This window comes from Merops nubicus, unplaced genomic scaffold, assembly GCF_000691845.1.
Source record: "Merops nubicus isolate BGI_N331 unplaced genomic scaffold, ASM69184v1 scaffold37486, whole genome shotgun sequence".
NCBI lineage: Eukaryota > Metazoa > Chordata > Aves > Coraciiformes > Meropidae > Merops > Merops nubicus.
This window is the reverse complement of record NW_008615024.1, coordinates 39,098-60,224: the sequence shown is the minus strand read 5'-3', so window position 1 is coordinate 60,224 and position 21,127 is coordinate 39,098.

The window sequence follows — 21,127 nt, the reverse complement described above, 5'->3', positions numbered from 1 at the left end:
TCAAGCTGATGAATAACACACAAAAATGGGTAAAGCTTCATAAAATGCTTAACACTTCTTAGTGAGAACTCATGCCAATTTTCAACACATCTGTTTCTTTAATGAGCAAAACCAAGTCATAACTTTCATTTTCAAGTCCTAAAATACATCGTACTCATAGTAGATTTGCAAGTCAGGCTTTGCTTTGTAGATAAACAACAGATATGGCTCAGAGAGGCTAAACCACCATGACCATAAACACCATTTCAACACAGTCACCATTACGAACAGTGCCAGTACAACGTCAGAAGCCAACAATTACAAAGAATGATAAGTCAAGCTAAGATTAGTGGATCAACTTTATTCTTAACGAAATATCATTGGAGCAGTGGAAATTTATGTCCTGGATGAATAAGACCCAGTATGTCTACAGTTTAACTGCATGTCAGGAACCAACATGGCATAAATCTTCTCCCAGCTGAACCAGTTTAGCTCCAGTGACTTCAGGGATGTACTCGTTATTTAAATTACAGTTGGGTGTATTGTACAGTTCTAATTCGAAGAATAATGCAAGCAAACCTCTGATTTCTGTAGTATGTTATGTTTCCTCCTTTCTTTCCCAAAGAAAAACTATTTCATTTATAGTAATCCTAGCAGAACGTGGATAAAGATTTGGTGGTTTAGTTCAGATATACACCTAGAATTTTAGAGGTTTCTGGAGTTTACCTGATCTTATCCGAACTTCTCCAATCTGGAAATTAGATGGTCATCTCCTGAAAACAGTCTGTCTTGAGATTTTGCAGCACTTCCTTGTTTCATTCAGGTCAGCTGTAGTAGCTGAATAGCTTTTTGCACAGTATTTTGGCATTTCCAATTTCAGTTATGGCTTAAACAGAGAAGTGCATGAGAAACAACTTTCTGATAGCTTAGAAAACATTTTTAAGATATTAAGATTTGCTCTCTTAGTTTGAATTTCACATTAATTTCATTCTAGGTAGACTGATCTAGTTATTTCCACCCAATAATTTCCCGTTTCTTTACTGACCAAGTGTAATTTGTACAGTAGCATTTTTCCAAAGAACGAAGCAATTTGAATGGAGTGCAAAATCTGGCTCCCACAGAATTACATAGAAGGATTACTGGACTGTTAACAAATGTTTTTTTTCCTGCACTTTGTAACTTAGCTCTAAGTTGTAGTATACTTATCCTTAGTCTAAGTAGCATAACTAGATTTATTAAGACTACTGTTGCTAACTGAATCATTTATACTACAGTAAGTAAGAGGTAGAATGCTGTTACACCTTACCTGGTAACATTCTCTTATATGAGGAAGTTCTTTAGTTGTTGCAATATCTTCCAGCCCCAGCTCAAAAAAAAAAAAAAAAAAAAGGTGTACTTTTGTGTAGTTTCCTTCCATTTTCCCATCAGGAAACCCAAGAAAAGAAAAAGATTCTTTCCAGTTGGCTGAATATGAAACCAAATACTCTGGTTTGCTGTATATGTCTCATACCCATGTTCCCTCTTGTGAGCTGGTGTTTCTTGGCCAAACTCTCTTTTCAAATGAGATGGATGATGCTTCATCAAAGATACATGACCTGTGTGTCAAGCAAAATGCTTCAGTTTGGCCATATGAAAATATTTCTGTTGTGAAAACGCTGAAATTGTTTCCTCATTTCTGCACTGGAATTTTTGAACATATTCCAGTCAACACAATAAATAGGAATTTCAGCTTTTGTTTTACTCTGAGATGAAAGAATGTATTGTAATATTATTAGTCTCAAACAAATGACACTCTGATTTTCATTCAGCTCAAGCATGATTAAAAAGAACTTCTATTAGTACAGACTAAATCACTTCAATCTGTATACTTTGGTTCTGAGTTTTCTTAAGAATTATGTAAGTTTTCATGAGGTCTCCTTAACCAGAAGATAGCAGCTTATGTGCTTCTTGCACTAAGGCCTAAGTCTGCTCCCACTGAAATGAGTGGGAGTTTCATCACTGACTTCAATGAGTAAGGATCATCTTAAATGAATATTTATGGATATAAAAGGAAAGCCACTAGGCATGTGGTTATCTCCCGGTAACCCACATCCTGCTGTGTTTTTTTGCTTACATGCATTATAAATAGCCACTTTATAATGGAATTGAGCTAGCCACAGTTATAACAAGAACAACCTTTTAAAGTGGAAGTACTTGTACTTTACTTGTGATTAGAGCTGCTTTCTAACATGCCTTGATGTAGAAAAGCAGTAGATCACTAAAAACCTGGCTTGTCTCAGGCTCTAGTCTGCCTTCTGAACTGTTTCTGAGAGGGCAAGAAGCAGAATCCACAAGGCTATTCTTTAACCATCTTGGATGACTTGTTTAAAAGTACAAAAAAATATAGAATTTCCATGGATCACAAGAAGTACCTACATGAACTGATGCTGTGTTGCTTTTGCTTTTTATTCAGAACCATTTCTGTGTAAGAAACATAGTTACAGGACTCTGATTAAGCATTTTATCTTTTTTTTTTAAGAACACTGATAATTATTTTCCTGCTTGACCCAAAAGCATTTGCTAAAACAAACTCTAGGTGGTTTTTTGTTTGTTTTTGTTCTTTGTTTGTTTGTTTTTTTAGGTCTTTTTGTGGCTTTTTTTATTATTATTATTTATTTGTTCGTGTGTTTGTTTTGCTCTGCTTCATCACTGACTGGGAAGTACCAAGTATTTTAGAATAAACAGAACCAGAAATTCATCATAAAAGGATCAAGGCATTTACATGACATCCTTAAGCTTCCTAGGGATTAAAATAAACTGGAAGGTAAAAAAAGAAGAGTTCAGGAAAGTCATTGGAGGTATTTGAGCATTAAGGAAAATGTTCAGACATTTCTACCAAATAATCTTCTAATTTTATGGTGATACTTTGTTTTTAGCTAGTTTCTGACTGCTCATGGAATGTACAGGTCCTTGCTTTGGCTGAATAAAGTCTCTTTAAAAACATTTTTATAACTCCAGAATCTACTGATGTTCTTTGCTTATGTAGAAGACTATCCCTTGTTCTTTAAAGATACCACCTGATTCAGAAGTACCTCTTGCTCAAATAGCAGCAGAGAAGGGAGTAGATACAAGTTGCTTTTTGGGTGTTCAGTTTTCTATTATGTAGCTGTCCCTAGTAAAAATACCTCTTTAGTTTACTTGATGTCTCAGAAATTGTTCTCTACCTGCATGCTGAACAAATTGTACATAACATTTCAGAGGTTCTGAATTTAGCTTCCAACAGCTTCTAGCAATAAAGTATTTTATTTATTTTTAAAATTGTAGTATCTACAAAAGAGAGAAATAATGAATACTTTTTGCCAGTGATTTATGAATTACAAGAATGTCTGTTATTATTATATCAAGTATTATCAAATATCATGTTTTGATGAAAAGACATTTTTTGTATGCACATTCTATCACAGTGTTTTCAGTACATGATTCAGCTGTTGTAATCTATTTTCCATAAACCTGTATTTTTCCAGTTGGAGAGGGATCGTTTTTCATTTACCGTTGTATTACATATTAATGAAGAGAATATTTAACACAGATCCTGCTCTCAGCTGTCACAGAGGCTATGTGAATGACCTTGGGATTCATCAAAGGCAGTTATTGCTGGTCACAGGTACGAAACTTCAGTGGCAACTCTTCAGTTTTGTGTGCATCTCAGACATGCCTGTGTCATTCTTTGGTTCTCACTGTGGATTTACACACAGTCTAGAGCAGAGAACATTGAGGAAAAAATCTTTGAGAAAAAAGCTTTTCTTTATTTATCTTGTAACTTCAACTAAAGAATTTAATTTTTATTTCCACATACCAAAAGAAAAAAATCAGGCGATGATAGACTCTTTAGTGATTATAAAAAAGGAGAGCATGTGCAAAAGGCTACACAGAAAAGCTCGTGGCAGAACCAACAGTGGAAGGTAGGAAGTCTAACAGACTGTTCTTTGTTCCAACTACTTCTTCATTTCCATTTCACCTGTGTCATCAGTATAATCTACAATGACTTTGTAGATTTTGAGCACTCAGTCTTTCTTCATTCTTTAATACTTCCTAAGGAAGTGTCTTTTCATAGATAATATCTTGCATATTTGTGGAATTATTTCTTTTTATATATTTTTAATTCCTTTAAAGGATACAAACTTGAAGCTATGCACACTGCCATAAATGAAAAAACAACTGGATTTATTATTGTTCTCTTTACTTCACCTGGTTTTTATTTCTTTTGTTTGCCATTTCATAAAAAATAAGGCTATAAGCTCTCATAAGGAAGTATTCTATCTTTCACTTATTTTTTAAGTTTTTTTCTCTGTTTAAAATCCATGGCTATGTTATGCAAAAGATTAAATTTAATGTTAATAATGGTGCTTCTGGTGCCATGAAGACCTTAAAACAAGAGAGCACTCCTTGCTCCATTGAAATGAATAGCAGCTTGCCACCATCTTCAGTGCATCCAGGATTTTATCCTCTGAATCTTCGAATCAGTATAAATATAAAACATGTTCTTAGTTGCTGTCACTCAGCAGAGGACACATCTGTAACCTGCCTACTTTTCACTGATTATTTTGTGGTTTGCTGTCACACCATCAAATTAAAAGGCAGTGCATTGGTAAACATCCATTAATAGTTCTAATATATATTTTAAAATTATTTTATTTTATGTAACTATTGATCAGGTATGACATAAATTTAGTGACTGATTCACTTTGAGGCATTTTCTGGAAATGGGTTTTCTTTACTGGCTTTTACTAGTTTAACATCTTTTTTCCTTCTTTGCATCTAAATTTATATCTACATAAATCCACTGTTTCTTCTGCTGAAAATATCAGAGTAAGAAATGGTAATGCTTTATTTTTTTTAAGTGAAGAAGTATTTTTGTTCACATTGGGCCATGATGTTTTAAAATTAAATGTGTCTCACTTGTTGGCTTATTTTTTTTTCATGAGTATCTGAAAATAATACTTTCTGTATTTGTATTTATTAATATGTTTTTCTGTGCTTGTTCTTCCTAACTTCCTTCCTCAGGAAATTATTCTTTTCTGGGGAATTTGACATTTGCAAATGTTTCTTCAGATAAATTTAGGATTCGGTAGTTCCTTCCATTTGCAACAGCAAAGTTTCTGTATTATTCTGTATTGTGGTGAATAAAATAAATAGTTTTTTTATTAAAAGATAATTTCCCTCTTTTACATATTCTAGTTTCTTACTAATCACTTTTAGTTTCTTCGACAGTTACAACTGATCTGACTGGAAGAATGGCATATTTTAGTGACCAAACATATTGATTCAGACATTTTGAAGATTCAGATGGCCTCTTATGATCATCTAATCTTACTTTGTCAAGTAAGTACTTTGTCAAGTGACTTTGTCAAGTCACTTACTTCGTGACCGACAAAATTCTTGTTTGAACTAAAGTGTATCTTTTAGGAAAAAGTAGCCAGGACAGAAGCAGAGACATAGGAAATACTTTAATTGTATGGCTCTGTAGGCTATAGAAAGTGGTGTGAGCAATGACATGATGAAAGATGTAGGTGGGAGCCTGAGGTATTGAGCTAAGAGCATCTATCAATGTATAAATCCACAGAAAACCAAGATCCCTTAGTAATGATACTCACAGAAAAATCTGTTACTTTTTGACTGGTTTGGGGTTTTTTTTTGAAGTAGAAAGCCTTGTAAAAGATTAAGACTGTTCCAGCAATGTTAATGTTTATCAACCAAACTCTTTATTACTCTCATATTTCTTTTTCTTCCTCGAACTGGAATTTAATTTTTGGCACTATGTGGAATCAAGTCCTTTCACAAGTACAAAGCAGGCCCTGATCTTGATAGTCATGCATAATTCTAGCAACAAACAGCTGCTCTATGATACATATGCTCTATGATAGAGTCCTGGTTTGGGGGCAGTCCAGGTGCCCAGCACTCCTCAGGAAATGCTCATTGTGTTTGTTCAAAATGCTGGAAGATGAATGATGAAAACTCAAGTAAGGTAACAGTGGTAAGGCTCACATCTGTGCCTCATTCAAGGTGAAATTTGATTCCATTTTCTTACCATGGACTCTATTTTAAATTCATGGCAAGATGATGAGACTTAAACTCATTCATTCAAAGTTTTGCACTCATAGAAACATAGAAATTAATCCTAATAGTCACTTAGTCTGGAGCCTTTCAAGCTCTTCCCTAATTATAACTACTTCTAAATTTAATAATCAAATTATATTTATTTATTTATTATGTTTAAATATTCGGAGTAGTTTTAGACATTGCCCTGGTTTCACAGGGATAGAATCCTAGACCAGCCATGGTCTGGGGGCTGTTAGCAGTTTTGAGTCAGGAAGGAGCTGAAGCTGGCAGGGTCAAAAGCCAGGGGAGCTGACCTGAGCTGGCTAATGGGTGTGTCCTGTACCATAAATGACATGCTCACTTTAAAGGGAGACATTTTCTGAGGATAGGGGTTTCTCCTACTCTTCCTTCTCCTCCTGCTTCTTTCCGTCCTTGGAGGTCCTCGCTCACCATTCTGCTCCTGAGAACTGCCTTCCCATTTAATCTGTACATTCATTCACTGGGCTGACTATAACTTTGTATACTTTATGTTTGCATTAGTATTAATACTAGTTAATTACTTAATATTTTGTTTCCTTAAATCTATTCTCACTTCAGCCAGTGAGCTTCCTCTCCCTTTCCCGATCCCTCTTTTTTGCTGGGCAGGGGTCATTAGGTGACAAAGAAACAGCTATAGTTTAGCTGTGGATATGGGTTAAACAGAGACACGTGTGCTGAAACATGTGCTCTGATACCCTGACGAGTCTGTTGGAATCTCTCTGCATTCTGGGGAAGCCTCTAACTCCTCACCCAAGCCAAATTAAAGGACTTACACTCCAGAAGACTTTCTAAACCTCTGCATGTAAGTCACAGGCTTGTATATAAAAATGTACCAGAGATATCAGAAACCTACGTTTTTCTTAGTTTACATCTTATGTAAGATATTTAGCTTTAAATATTCGGGACTTTGAGGTGTTCAGACCCATACATTGATGACAGGCACTCTGTTTGGCATCAGAAGGGCTCTGCCTCCAGACAGGTAGAGGAGAGAGACAACAGAGTTCAGTGGACTGCATGGGTTCAGTGGCCTGGCACATCAGAACCTCAGGAATATAAATCTTCTGTGGCCACTTGTGCACAACGCACCCTAATGCCATCAACCTATAGAAGGATAGAACCTATTTGTATTTCTGGAGTGATGAGGGGATGCCAGGAACTGACTGTAGTGGAAGCTCAGGTAAGGTTGGCTGGACATGAGTGGCAAAAGCACTCTATTGTGGCTGGCCCAGACACCCCTGCGTTCTTGGCACAGATTATCCCGGGAGTGGGTATTTCAAGGACCTGAGGGGATACTGGTGAGCATCCCACATATAGTTTTCTCCTTTTCCTTTTCACTTTTCTTTGTCATTCCCAGAAAAAAAATCAGTCATCAACTTTCTGAGGATTGTCTAAGTAACTAGTACTAACTTGTACTAAGATGCTAGTATTGAAAACTGCTCTGAGTGAAATTCTTACTGTTGAACTGAAATTCTTTCACATATTCCCCCACTTTAGTGTATCAAGAAAGATTTATTTCACAGCATTGCCAACTTCACTGAAAATCATTTTTACCATTATGTGTTCTTGTCAAGTAATTTTCAAGTTCTCCTGAGGCAAAACTTATCCAAGAAGTGGGATTTGAGATTCCATTGTGCATAGCATTATTACCAATCCACAGCAGCAAAATGCCATCTTTTCATTCTTTTGTATCTCCAAAGAGCCAGACTTTTGACAAGCTGAAGACTAATATTGTGAATGACAACACCAAGAACAGCAGCCTTCATTTTTTCACATTTGGCATGATGCTTTTGGTAGTTACATGACTTAGAACAGGCACCTGTTTTCTTCATGGACCCTTGGAAGCAAAAATGGAAAATCATAAGGCAGTAACCATATAAAAGGAGGATACTCACTCACATTAGAAATATCAACTCAATAGCATGTTAAATTAATTTTCTTACATCATATTTCTGCTGTTATATCAGAACAAAACATGTCTTACTGAAGTCAGCTTAATCAACACACACATACATATACACAAAATCCTTTGAATTTTCCTTTCTAAGGAGCAATATATTAAAATCTTTAAGCCCAGATTGATTTTAGCTACACTGCACTATAAGTGTCTTTTATGTAATTTAGATAATTGGTAAAAAAAGCTACCTAACAGTTTAGGGCTAGTGGGGATCTTTTATAACCCGTTCTATGTCATCCTTGTTTTCTTTTCTACTCTGGATTTCTTGACTAACTACATTCTATTATTTGACTGAATTACCATGTAGCATCAAATGAAACCTTGATAACAGTGTTACCAATTATTTTCTCCTTATACCTGTTTTCTGACTTTTGTAAAGGGAAAAACAAAACAAAAACCAAAACCAAACAAACAAACAAACAAAAGAACACAGACAAAACAAAACAAAAAAACCACGACTAATAACAAAATTCCAAAGCAGCTAAATTGCTGATGTTTTTTTTGAGTTTTTATCTTTTTTTTACACACATTTCCATGAGGATTTGTAATGATGGTAGATACTATTTTTCTTGGTTTCAAAGTTACATATTCCAATTTAACATATCTCTTGCTAATCCATGAGAAGACAGAAGTCTGAATCTAATGGAATCAGCATCATATTATCTAAAGCTTCTCAGGCCAGAAATCACAGTTTTATAGTTTGTAGACTAAACCATTCCCATAGAAGCTGTGGTTGTTTCCAGGAGAAACCATGCACTACACCATTAAGATAAGACTTGAGGACACCAAAGAAAAGGTGTGTCAGATGGTCATCTCAATTCTTGTGCCCACTTAATGAAACCTAGAACATGTCTGTGCTGGTCTAGTGACAATTTCAGCTCAGAGAAAAGTTACAGCAGTTACTTTGCTTCCTCAGCATCACTGGGAGTGCACCTTCCCTGATTTGTGTCCATAGGAGGGTACTCAATCAATACATACTGATGGAAGCCTTGGCTGGGAAGGCTTGTGTCAGACTGCATGGCAAGCAAGGAGGCAACATAACGAGCAGAAACCAATAAGGGAGAGCTCAGCTGGAGACCTGGTTTCCAGCCCTGTGTTCTTAGCACTATGCCTTGCTCCTCCCTAGCTGTAAAGTTGCCATGCCAATTGGTTTCTCTTCTCTTCTTTTTTGTTGGCAATTATAGGTTATGCGAGATGAATTACAGAAGCATCTGAAAACCAGTTAAAACTGCATTTACTGAAGGGAAAAACTCTGTTGTTATTACAGACACTGCACTTACTCAAGAATATCATTAGCATTTCTTTTAATAACAACCAGGGCTGCATTTGTCCAGTGCAAGTACCTATATTTATTCTGCACAATGAAAAGATTAAATTAGCATTTCCTTTAACTTAGTGTTTGTCTACAGTTTGTAGATCCATTTAGAGTGTAAAATGTAGACTTCACAAGGAATTAAAGTCTTTATGCATTTTACTTGTTGCTTTGGCAGCCATGTATGATATACCATTAACATTTCACCATAACCTCTGTGCAGAAAAAGTAGTTACAGTTGTAGTGTCATGGAACATAGTGCAAAACCAAAGTACCTGTGACAGATAACCTAACACTGTCAGAATTATAAATCTTGGCATTTAATTAAGGACCAAATTTCAGAGGCTTCTTTAACTGGTAACTAATTTAACAAGTTGCTGTTACTAGTAACTTACACTTCCTTTAAAGTGACAGCATTAGGCAGAATTTTTCAGAAAACACTTTATATCTATGTAATTTTTAAAAAAAAATCTGTAAAGATTTTCACATTTTATATTATTTGTTTGTTTATATACTCCTATAGCATTTGTTTGTGGTATGTAACGTTCACAATTTTTTTATTATTTAAAACTAGTAGGGTGCTGGTGCATCAGTGTATTCTCATTTCATAAATCTTATATGTATGACTAGATTTAGTTTAGTAGCTCTATAAAGCTGATTCCATTGAGTTGATTATTTATCTAAATGGAAGGATGGCTTTAAAATAGTTGCAATCATATGCCCTGTGGCAACATAGTTAGCAAAAATAGGCAATACTTTCACCTAACAATGTTCAAGAAGAGTTCTGTTACTTTTCTGCCTATATTTTGAAGGATTTCATGAAGGACAGTTAATTTGGTAGACACAAATGACCTGTTTACAGAAATAATGCCTACAACACTTTTCCCCACATTCTACTTAGAAGCAGTTCTAAAAAAACACCCGAAAAAGGAAATGGAAGCCTACAGGAATCAACAGTATAGGACAGCCTACTAAAAGGGGTATCATTTTGTGTAGATTTTAAGTAACTGGAGGAAAAGCAAACCCAGCTGTTATGTAACTTAAAGCAGTGCAACATGTTGACAAGAGTGTCACATTTGTGAAAGGAAAAACTACACAGGGAATGTTGTCTCTTCTGTCTAACAAACAAACAAAATAATAAGAATGTATTCTTCTTGCCTTTGCCTTTTTAAAACTAAATACAGCAGCAAAGATTCCACTGGCTAATGATCTGCCAGTCTCTTAAATTCCTTGAAGCACCTTTAGGCTGGGTGGGACTTGGATTTGCTGTGCAGGGATGTGTGAATATAGGATTTATTTCCTGCCATGTGCAGGACAGTTAAGATGAACTACAAATCTCAGTGCTCAGACTGCCACATTCTAAGTGTTTTCCCATGATACTGGCTCTGGTTCTCCTGGAACTTGCAGAAATCTTGTCACTCTTTGGGATATGTGGTAAGACCCTACGTTAAAGTTCAGTTCCTTGTCCATGAAACATGATCCCCCTCTGAAAGAGATGATCCTATACTCATTCTTACACAGAAGACAGAAGCTGACTTGCTGTTGGTTATGTTTGGATATGTTTGTGATAATGGCTAGTGACATTATTTAGGACATAGGAGAGAGAGGACTAATGTCTTTCTCAGCCTGAGGGTTTTTTAATATACCTCTCCCTCCTCTGCGTGGCAATTCCATTATCGTACACTGGCAAACCATGCTGGTTGAAATGTGGTGATAGTGAACTACCACAGAAATACCAGAGAGAAAAAAAAGGTGCTCTACTCTCACAGTGCAAAACTCTCAACCAAGTTATTTTACAGCATTGAATTAGCTGAATTGGCCTGATTTATAGGTATAGAGACATAACTAAAAGTGATTTTGTGACTGTTGTGGCAATGCAATAAAACTGGTTTAAAAGGACTATTTTTTCATATGCTTCACAGAAAAATTTGATATTAGACACCTGAAGCATCTAGCAGCCTTCTATATCAGATAGGAAGATCTGAAACCTTCATCAGCATGACATCACATGTTTAAATGTAGGTAATTGTTTAAGTTTTTTGTTGCATTGAGAGCTGTCTAGCATCAGTTTCCCATCAGACATGGTAGTTCTCCGGTCAAAGTATTTTATAAAAATTTACAGATTAGCTTTTTTCTTTTAGTTTTGAAATTAAAACAGTATCATCATCCTCAGAAACAAATGGAAAAGCTGACAAATTACTTTTCTAAGTTTATGCATCTATGATGTTATAAGTCAGGCTCTTCTGACTGCAGAATCAGTGTGTCTTTTTTACGCCACTGAACAGTCCTGCAGTTACTTTCATCTGAAGAGAGCTCTTGTGTTCAAAACTTCATCCATTTTTTTAAATTTTATTTTACATTCTAGCCTACCACTTCTGCCTCAGCACCCTACCTTTTCCAGTAATACTCCCGAGTTCTGCCTCTGCTATAGGTTCAGGAGTAAGAAAGATGGCAAGACTCCAAACTTTAACTTCATGTCTGAGAGTGCGTCACAATACCTGCCATAAATTAGGATATGCCTAGCAAGTCAGCTGATACTTGGTACTGTAGTGGCCTGGGAAATATGATGTGCTGCAAAATTGTCTTCATTTTTACTGTACTATCATGGAGTCCAGCAAATGAAGCACTCAAAGAATTTCTGATCTTTTAAAGCAATTATAGCATCCTTAATTTTAGGCGAATACCAATGTTCATCTACTTCGCTCTGAGTAAGAAACCAACACAACTTCCTATGGACTATATGAATTTTACAACAAAGAGAAACTACAAATTAGAAACTGTAAAAATGTATGCATTTGGAGAATACCAGTCCCTTTCAACTCAAGTTTGCAAACAAATATGATATTAGTCATAGGCGCTATGGTGTTATTAAGTTTTGGCCAGCTTCTGTATACAGGATTTTCTTACAAGGATCTAATTCCACCTTCATCTGTGTAAGATTGTGATGTTATTGGCCTTACATGTCTTTAAAACTTATAAGCAGAGAAGTACAATGACAAAAAAACAAAAACCTCACAACTAGTCATGTGCTTGGAGGCAGCTACACCACGAAGCTTTGTGATCTTGGTTCTTTTACAGTAAAAAAGTCAGTGACAGCTATTTTTTACCAATATTATTTGAATCACTGCAACACCTTCAGGCATCAGTTAGAGATCCATGCTCCACTGTCCTCAGTATTGCATACACATAAAATGAAGAGAGTCCTTGCCTGAAGTTCATTCCTATTTTTCCATCTGATGTTAATGATTTGAAGGGGATTTTTTTCCTCTTTTTGTTTGTATTAAAAATAACACATAACATCTTTTGTGGTGGCTAGGATTCTGTATTTAGATTCATGTAAACAGATCCTTACTTCCATGAAGTCATTGAAGCTCTATGCAGGAAAAAGAATCAAATTAAAAGTTTAAGGGTTTTGTGAGCATCACTGGCAATCCATTTGTGGCACATAGCACTATTGCTGTATGCAGGGTCACATGGCAAAATTAGTCTAGTTGAGATAGAAAAACCCCAAGTAGTCTTTTCTTTCCACTGTATCTCCATCTTCATTCTTCTGATTGCACACCGCATATTGGGTTTTGAGGTTACATTTGGTTTGGTTTTGGTTTGTTGGTTTTGGTTTTTTTTTCCTTTCTGCTAATTGTTGTATTAGAAAAGCCTGCCCTAGGCAAGATTCAATCCAAGTCCTGCCTGTTAGAGCCAGGTAATTACTTCAAGAACTGAACATCAAATTCTGGTTTTTTTTCCAAGTAACTGGTGGATCAGTTTAATTGGTACTTGCTTCCTTCTCTGTAGTTAAAAGCATTCTTGAAGGAAACTGGTATTTAAAATATGTCTGATCTCTCTAGTAGGCTACATCCTGGCCAGGTCATTCTTGGGAAGGGAGAATGCCCAAAGGTCTAGAAACTCCAGGGCATTTAAATGAGGAGGGAATAAAAAGTGGAGCAAGGGATCTGTAAGAAGGTCAGTATTGTAATCTACTTGCAGGCCTGAAATTCAGAGAATTTTCCTAGGTCTGAGAATTTAATGAAATCTATTGTACCTTTAGATAAGATAAAATGCTTCTCAACCCTCATTTTACTATTGTGGGGGAAACAAATGGCAATACTGACTAATCTTATAAGTGAGCATTCAAGATTAATAAATAAATGTTTGCTTAAGGATTTGAATATGAAAAGTGGTAAATGTTTTAGTAGAATGAGAGTAAACAAAAGCCAGGAACAATGTATAATTCTAGTAATGTATATGCATATGCAGTTACTATCTGTTACATGAAGTATTACAGTTACTGAAATATAAGCTGTTTAAAAAAAAAAATAAATTAAAGGGATTTCATGTACTGGAGTATGATTCAGAATCCTGTTGTCCCCTTAAGATCCATTGTGCTGTCTGAAAGATCCACAAAGCAACAGGAGAGACAGACATTATAAGAAAAGAAATGAAAATGCTGTCAAAAGCTAATGTAAACAAATTTAAAATATAGAGGAAAATGTACGTGTTTTGCCATTCCCTATGACTCAGTGATGTGTTATATTTAATATTGTCAAGCATATGTGTTTAAGGCAAAAATGTGATTACATTTCAGATGATGCTCTTTCTTTGATTTCACCATATACTTGAATTCTTCACAGCTCTGTATTATTCACTGCGATAAAGAATGATAGCGAATGAACTGAATCTACACCATTCAATACATCTACTGTTAAAGACAATAAGAGTGAGATAATCAAACTCCTTCCTGCTTTTCCAGTTCATCTCTTTGGCCCTGTTCTGTACACTCCATCTTTTTTCTAACAAGGTTAAAGGGTAGTTAGCAGCCAGGCAGTGTCACTGTAGTTCTCTGAGTCACTAAGTATCGCGAGAGAGAGATGATGGTGTCTGAACTTGTCAGCTTGGTCCCACTCCTTGCATCTGGCATAGCTTCAGTGTCAGAAACAGGGACACAGACTGATTTAACACAAAAGGAAGTGAGCAGCAGGACCAAAAATTTTATATGCATATTAAGAATGTGCACAGTCTTGGGAAAATAGTCTTGTGTCCCCTATGTTCTCTGCTTCATCCGTTTCTCAGGAAATCACAGCTGTTCCAGTTTACAGTGGTCTCTTTATAAGTCGGACATTCAGAGATTTGTGAAAAGCTGACTTAAATTTTACAAACAAATAACATTTATAGCAATATGAGGCCAGATATTTTTACAGATTCGGGGTTCTTGAAAAATAATGCTAATTGACACATTTCATATGCAATCATCTAAACAACTAATACATGATTAAGGCAGAAGCAATAAAAGAGGATTTATTATTTAATTCAGCAGTGAACATTATTGCTAAGAGAGTAGCTTCTGTATTTCACCTCAGAAATGGCTGCACTGCATTGACAGAGAGAAATTTTGGTAATGATGTATCTGAGCCCTTCTGAAAGACAATATGAACATTACAACAACAAATAAAGTATTACCATTTAGAAAACTTGCTTTCAAAAGTATTTATTTAGGAAATAGGAAAAGAAAGAAGTAAACAGCAACTAGTCAATAGACTTATTTTTCTTCAAAGGTAGAATACCATGCCCTGGAATGTTTCTTCCTAAAATGCTTTCCTGTTTTTTTCTAGGACTTTCTTTGATAATTGGGTAAGTAGTTATATCACTAATGAGCTCAAGTGCCTTTACTTCATACTGATTACTAAGTATAAAAAATGTTTTTTTCTGAGGCAAAGTTTTTACAGAACATTGTTTACAAGAAAATTTATTTACTGATTTAATTTCTGTAAAGTGTTATTCCCAATATTCTATAAAGCTTAAAGGAGATTTTGTAATCAAGCCTGATGACATAGCCCAAATCCTAAAATGAACATACAAGTAAAGAGTGCAAGGGGGTTAAAATTAAACAGGAAGGCTTTTAACCTGGGCTTTGTGATTCAGTGTTTCTCATGCAAGTAATTTACTCTAATTTAAATGAGAACACTGTGTCCTTACATGACTGATGTAAATTTGGGTCTAAAGCATGGGATGTCCCTCATAATGAGGTATGGGTTTGGGTGTGTCAGATATGTGTGTGGTTTCATTTGAAAGTAGCTCCACACTGAACATTACAGGAAAAGAATATGCTGAAGTTTTTTCTCATCCCATAGCAGAGAGTGTCACAAACGAGTGACTCACTGCCTGAGCTATATTTTCATTTTGTGTCTGCTTGGTCATCTTTCTCCTGTGTGGGAAAGTGGCATGTCTGGTCTCCAAAGCCCCACTTCATGTGCTGTGGCTGTAACATGCCCAGCTACAAAGGTGGAGCAGTTGTAAAATGTATCCCTTCCCCTTATCTTTTCAGTGGACCCATTTGGACCTATGTCAGAAAGCTTGGAAACTTATAATGGAATTTTACAAGCTGTGCACTCTCCCACATACAGCCTGTAACACACACAGTAGGTACAAAAGGGGGTACAACACCCTGTTGTACAGTGTTTCCTACATGGCACTCAAGCAGCCCCCTAACGAGAAACAAAGACCATCATCCGGTCACATCTATGACAGTCTGTATCCCATCTTATTGTTTACTTATTTCCTTAAAAGATGGCACATTTATGTCATTTCAGATAGAAACATCCTTCACTTAATATAAATAAGTATATAGTCTTACATACAGAAAGGAGAGCTGGTGCTATTTCTGGGGAAAAAAAAAAAAAAGAAGATTAATTTTTAGGACCCTTTCAGGACACTTCACAGTAAGTGGAAAGCATCAAAATCGTCCTGATTGCACTGTGAATTTTACAGACCACGTTCTCTGTAGTTTCTACTTTTGACAGGGTACAGAAGTAACTGAATTGTGTGGAATAAAACCTGAGACAACATTTCTGTCCCTCCTTTCACCAAACTTTATTCAGCCAGCTTCAGATCCCAACCAGAGCCCTCACTGTGTGCATCCTACGTATGGCTAACGCTTCCGTTTTATTATTTCAACAGTAGTTCAAGTCTGTTTCAGGCAATTCTGCAAGCCAGGAGCTGCAAAGGTCCTCAGGTCAAAATGACACCGTGGTTCTTATGTACTGTTCACTACTCACAGTGCAGTATGCCAGGGTGTGGAGAACAAGCTCCCTTATGGAGAGGATATTTGCTGGGGATAAAATATAATTCCTCCTCAAATCATAAAAGTTAGAAATAGGTGAGCATGTTACAACAGTAGGAAAAAAATCTGCAGGTGATTTGCACATGAAACATGAAAGAATACTTCCATTTGCAGGACAGACTACTGTCTGTTTTCTCTGAACTACCTCACTCCTTGTATTCCTCCTTTTTTTTTTTTTTCTCTTCACACTGTCATATAAGTTGGCTGAATGTTTCACCATGCTATATTCTGATATTTATGCGAGTAGATTGAGTTCTTGCTATACTTCTTTGTGCACTAGAAGCTGAACTTCACTTCTGACTGTTGAAAAGATGTGTGCATGTATGGAGAAGGGGTAATTTAGGGCTTCCTCACTACTTATATTGGTGTTCTGTTCCTTTCTTCAGTTTTATGCATCTGCTGATTGCTGTCACAATAATATTTCTTCTCTGATGAAAAGTGTAGTAGCACAAAGATATTTCCTATCACCTTCAGCAACTCTTCTTACAGCTTCATACATCTTCTGTGTATTTAACAGAAAGTGCACACTTCGTTCTTTGTTTTCAGATCCCATCATCTCTGCTGAGATTTGGACAGTCTCATATTACACCCACTTCCACTGGCCTCATTCTTCACTAGTATCATGATAGATAATGGGACAATTTGTAATAGGATGATTTTTTCTGGCTTATTTCTTAATTTTCCTTGATGATCATTTCAAGAAAGCCACATTTCTTCCTCTCTGCTCACAAAACTCATTCTTTCTTCATACCTAGATACTGCCTTGTGTGCTCAATCACTTCCTCTCTGTGGTAAATTTGTTAGACATAGATACAGTCACTTATGATATTTCTTAAATTCCATTGAACATGTATTTCAGACAAACGCTACGTGTTCACTCCAAGGCATGAGGCAGTGTTAGTCATCTTTATGTATTCATACTAAAAATAGTCAATCCCACAGCCAGCTACCTCTCTGCTGGTGGAAGCCAGCTCTATGACTGTGGAAGGGTGACTAACTCCTAGAGCAAACATTCTCCAGAATGCTTCAGCTTAGTCAGCTCAGCTAGGACATTTCCTCTGCTCTCTGGGTGATTAATGTGCTAACCATTGTCTTAAACATTAGCTTTGTATTGACAATGGTAATGAGAAACATTTAATGTAAAACTTTGCTCCAAAAAAGATGCTCTTTAGCAAGTTAAAGGGAATATCCTTTTTGTTTCGCACTGCTTCAAGTTCCACTTGCTGAAGCAGTGAGAACAAAGCATGCCCTAAGGCATCTTATACCCCTGCTATAGCTTGAAAACTCTGTGTTTGCCAGGAACTAGCAACAATTGATTGCTGAGCGTTCAAATCCATGACTGGACCACCCTATCACTGAAAAACTGGTGGTGTTTTTTTAACCTACTTGAAGAATCAGTTGCTGGTTGTCACCACTTTGCATTTGTCCCACAGAAGACTGAAGAGATAATTTAACCCTAAATAGATTGACTAATAAACTTTTAAAACTGAGCAGGGAAACGCATAGTGTTGCTTCACAGCTACTTCTGAGGAAAAGCAGAGTCAATTTATGTAACTAGAGAGGAGATTTGCAAACTTGTGAAATAGTCCGACTTGTAAAGCTGAGGGAGATCTGTCAGATTTCACCAGACACCACAGGAAAGGTCAGATTGATAGAAAATTTCAATATCTGTCAAGAGAAAGTGAGAATCTTCCTTGGAGCAGAAAAGACAGCTACTACAGACCTTTTAGGACTGGACTAAGCCAGATGTCTGCAATGCCAAATAATGGTTACAGTAATCACAAAATGTAAATTGCCATGCCTATTATATGTATATACATGTTTTTATACATGTGTATATACATATGTGTGAGTCTAAAATATTTCAATATAAACATATGCATAATAAAGTTAAATTTATATACATAAAAGAATGTTAGTATGAACAAAAGTGCCACAAAATATCAGAGGTTCTTATAGACAGTGGTGAAAACATTCTTAATCATCTAATTGAGCTGACACGTGTGGTGTCCACCTCTTATCTGTGGCAAACTACATTCAAAGTCCTACACTGAGCCTAGCGCTATAGGACACTATTTAGCTGAAACATATTGTCAGAGTCCAGGCTAACAGATGTCAAACCAAGCTGATTAAAATTTTGAAGTTTCATCCAGAACTTTGACAGAACTGAAGCACTAGCTGTAAGATTAGAGACATCAATATATAAAAATAAGTTCAGAGGAAACAGATCAAAAGTTATCCTTTTGTGTTCCTACAGGCAGGAATGTTTAAATGAAGGCTGCTTAAAAAGATGTGAGCACGAAAAGAGGACTGAAATTTCAGACCTTTAGTTTAGAGTTAAGTATCTCTGTTTATGTTTATTCCTATTTGGAATGAAGGTTTGTCCACTCTATTAATCTTGGACATTTTCCTTCCAGAATTTAAACAGAGATGAGAAACTGCTGCTAGGTCATTCTGTTTCAGTGCTAGCCATTCTAAAAACAGTTACCTCCACAAGGCCCTCAGAAATTAACATTTACTGCTCTTACTGCATCTTCAAAGTAATTTTTTTTTAATTGTTTCTGAATATACTTTTTGTCAAGGACACATCACTCTTGACTAGTTTCCTGATTGCAGTTGACACAGCAGAGATCTGGAACAATATTAGCTTGACAAACAAAAATAACATCAAGGGGCCTGATATACAAAATAAATAACTTGCTTTTAGCTTGTTGGCTGTCCAGAATTTCTTAATAAGTAGAACCCTGGCTCCCATTCAACTCCCTAGTCTGGCCCTAATAATGATGTCAGAGACTGTTTCAATGTATATACTGAAAAAGATAGATACCCACTCAAGAAATAAAAAATTAAAAAGCTGGAGATCAGTATTTAGCTATCTAAACAGAAATAATTTCATTTCTAATCTGGCCTTGGAAAAGAGGTGCAAAAACATCCCTCATCTGGTGTGTACAACAGTTTCAAAGTACTGTACTTCAGAGGATCAAATTATTCAGGCAGAAGAAAGTGAGGCAAAACAAGCAGCCAAGGATTTTGAATAAATATTACAGCTGTGGGAAATGAGCTGCAGAAATAAAAGGAGGAGGGGCTAGCTAGTTTTGAGGGTAATAAGCATACGAAATCTAAATGAAACAGAGCAAAACTGACTTTGATTTATACCCTAAATAAGTTCATTGAAGTCATTAGTTTCATAGGATGCTGAATACATCATGGCAGAAATTGGCTAGTGTATGATGGCTGTGAATAAGAACAGGGAAATCTGCAGAAACACCACTCCTTTTGTCTCAGTGCTTTTATATTATACTTTTTTAGAAAACTTGGAAAGTGACAGTCCCAGAGTAGCAGCTAGCACCAACAGTATTGCAAGCAGTTGTTACACAGCTCCTCAGCTCTAGTGCTCTGCCTTCATCCACAGTTGGATCTAGCTCTCCTTTTGGATCACTCACAAATAGCTCTAGGCTGTTAATTCTGTGATGAACTGGATAGTGCTTTTGTTATGCATACAGATGTGGAGCATTGATTAGAAATAGATCTCAAGATTGCTTCCACTTTACATCTAATGACCTTCTTTTGTCTGAGCCTTTCTGTATTTCCATGCTTTCCAATCTCCTGTATTTGAAAGATGAAAAATGAAATAGGATGAGCCACCAAAAAGTGATTCTCACCTGGGGACTGTTTCTGCTTCTGCAGTTCTGTTTTATGCACCTGTTCTTCTGCTGCTTTGGATCTGAGTTCTCTTACTGTCAGGGAGAGGATTTCATTGCCCTCTGGAAGTCTTTCCCCCATCCCCATATATGTTTGGGTATGATGAAGAGATGAGTATTACTTCATATAGAATCTTGCCTCTTGTCTGCCACAAAAAGAATATGTTTCTCTCTTCACCCAAAAAGCAGAGAAACAAATAGTTAATCCAAATTAACAGAGACAAAACCTTTTAAGACATTTTGTGTCTGAAAATACACACGCAGCAGCAACTGTGACTTCCTACAGCACACAAATGTCTCTGCCTGAGCTATCCATCTGAAGTGGTCCTTTAAAGTTTTAATTATTTCCTATGAGCTTCTACAATTTTTCTTAGCTTTAGTGGAGACTGGAGGTAGAAATCTGACATAATCGCAAAGGAGGCAGCCTACTATTCAGAAAGATCAAGAATTACATAGGCTTATTTTCAGGTGTTCTCACATCCGATGGTTAAACCAAACAGATGGAATCTGTGCCAGACCCCCCCTCTCTTGTTCAAGGGATCTCTTGGTGCAGCAGGATCACAATCTTGAAGTTTAGTTACATTTTTTTGGGGTTTTGTATATAAGTGCAACTCTCAAGGGCTGGTTAAAATCTGAAAATACTTCAGGATAATACTGTATAGAAATGAAGTCACATTAATTGACACATTTTCAGTCTGTATCCTAAAGGTTAGAAAATGTTATACAGTTTGAAAGCAACAGTCTTCTAAATAATATTGTAATCCTCAGTCTACCTCAGACCAGATATCCACAAAAGTTCCTGTGTATAGAAATATAAGGGGACTTTAGCCTTACAGTATATGTTATATCAAGCTCCAGGCAAACTTACACAGGTATTTTACCAAAAAAAAATGAGAAAATAAAACTTGGTAAGGTTGGGGGATGTGGATGTGTGTGTTTTGATTTGGTGG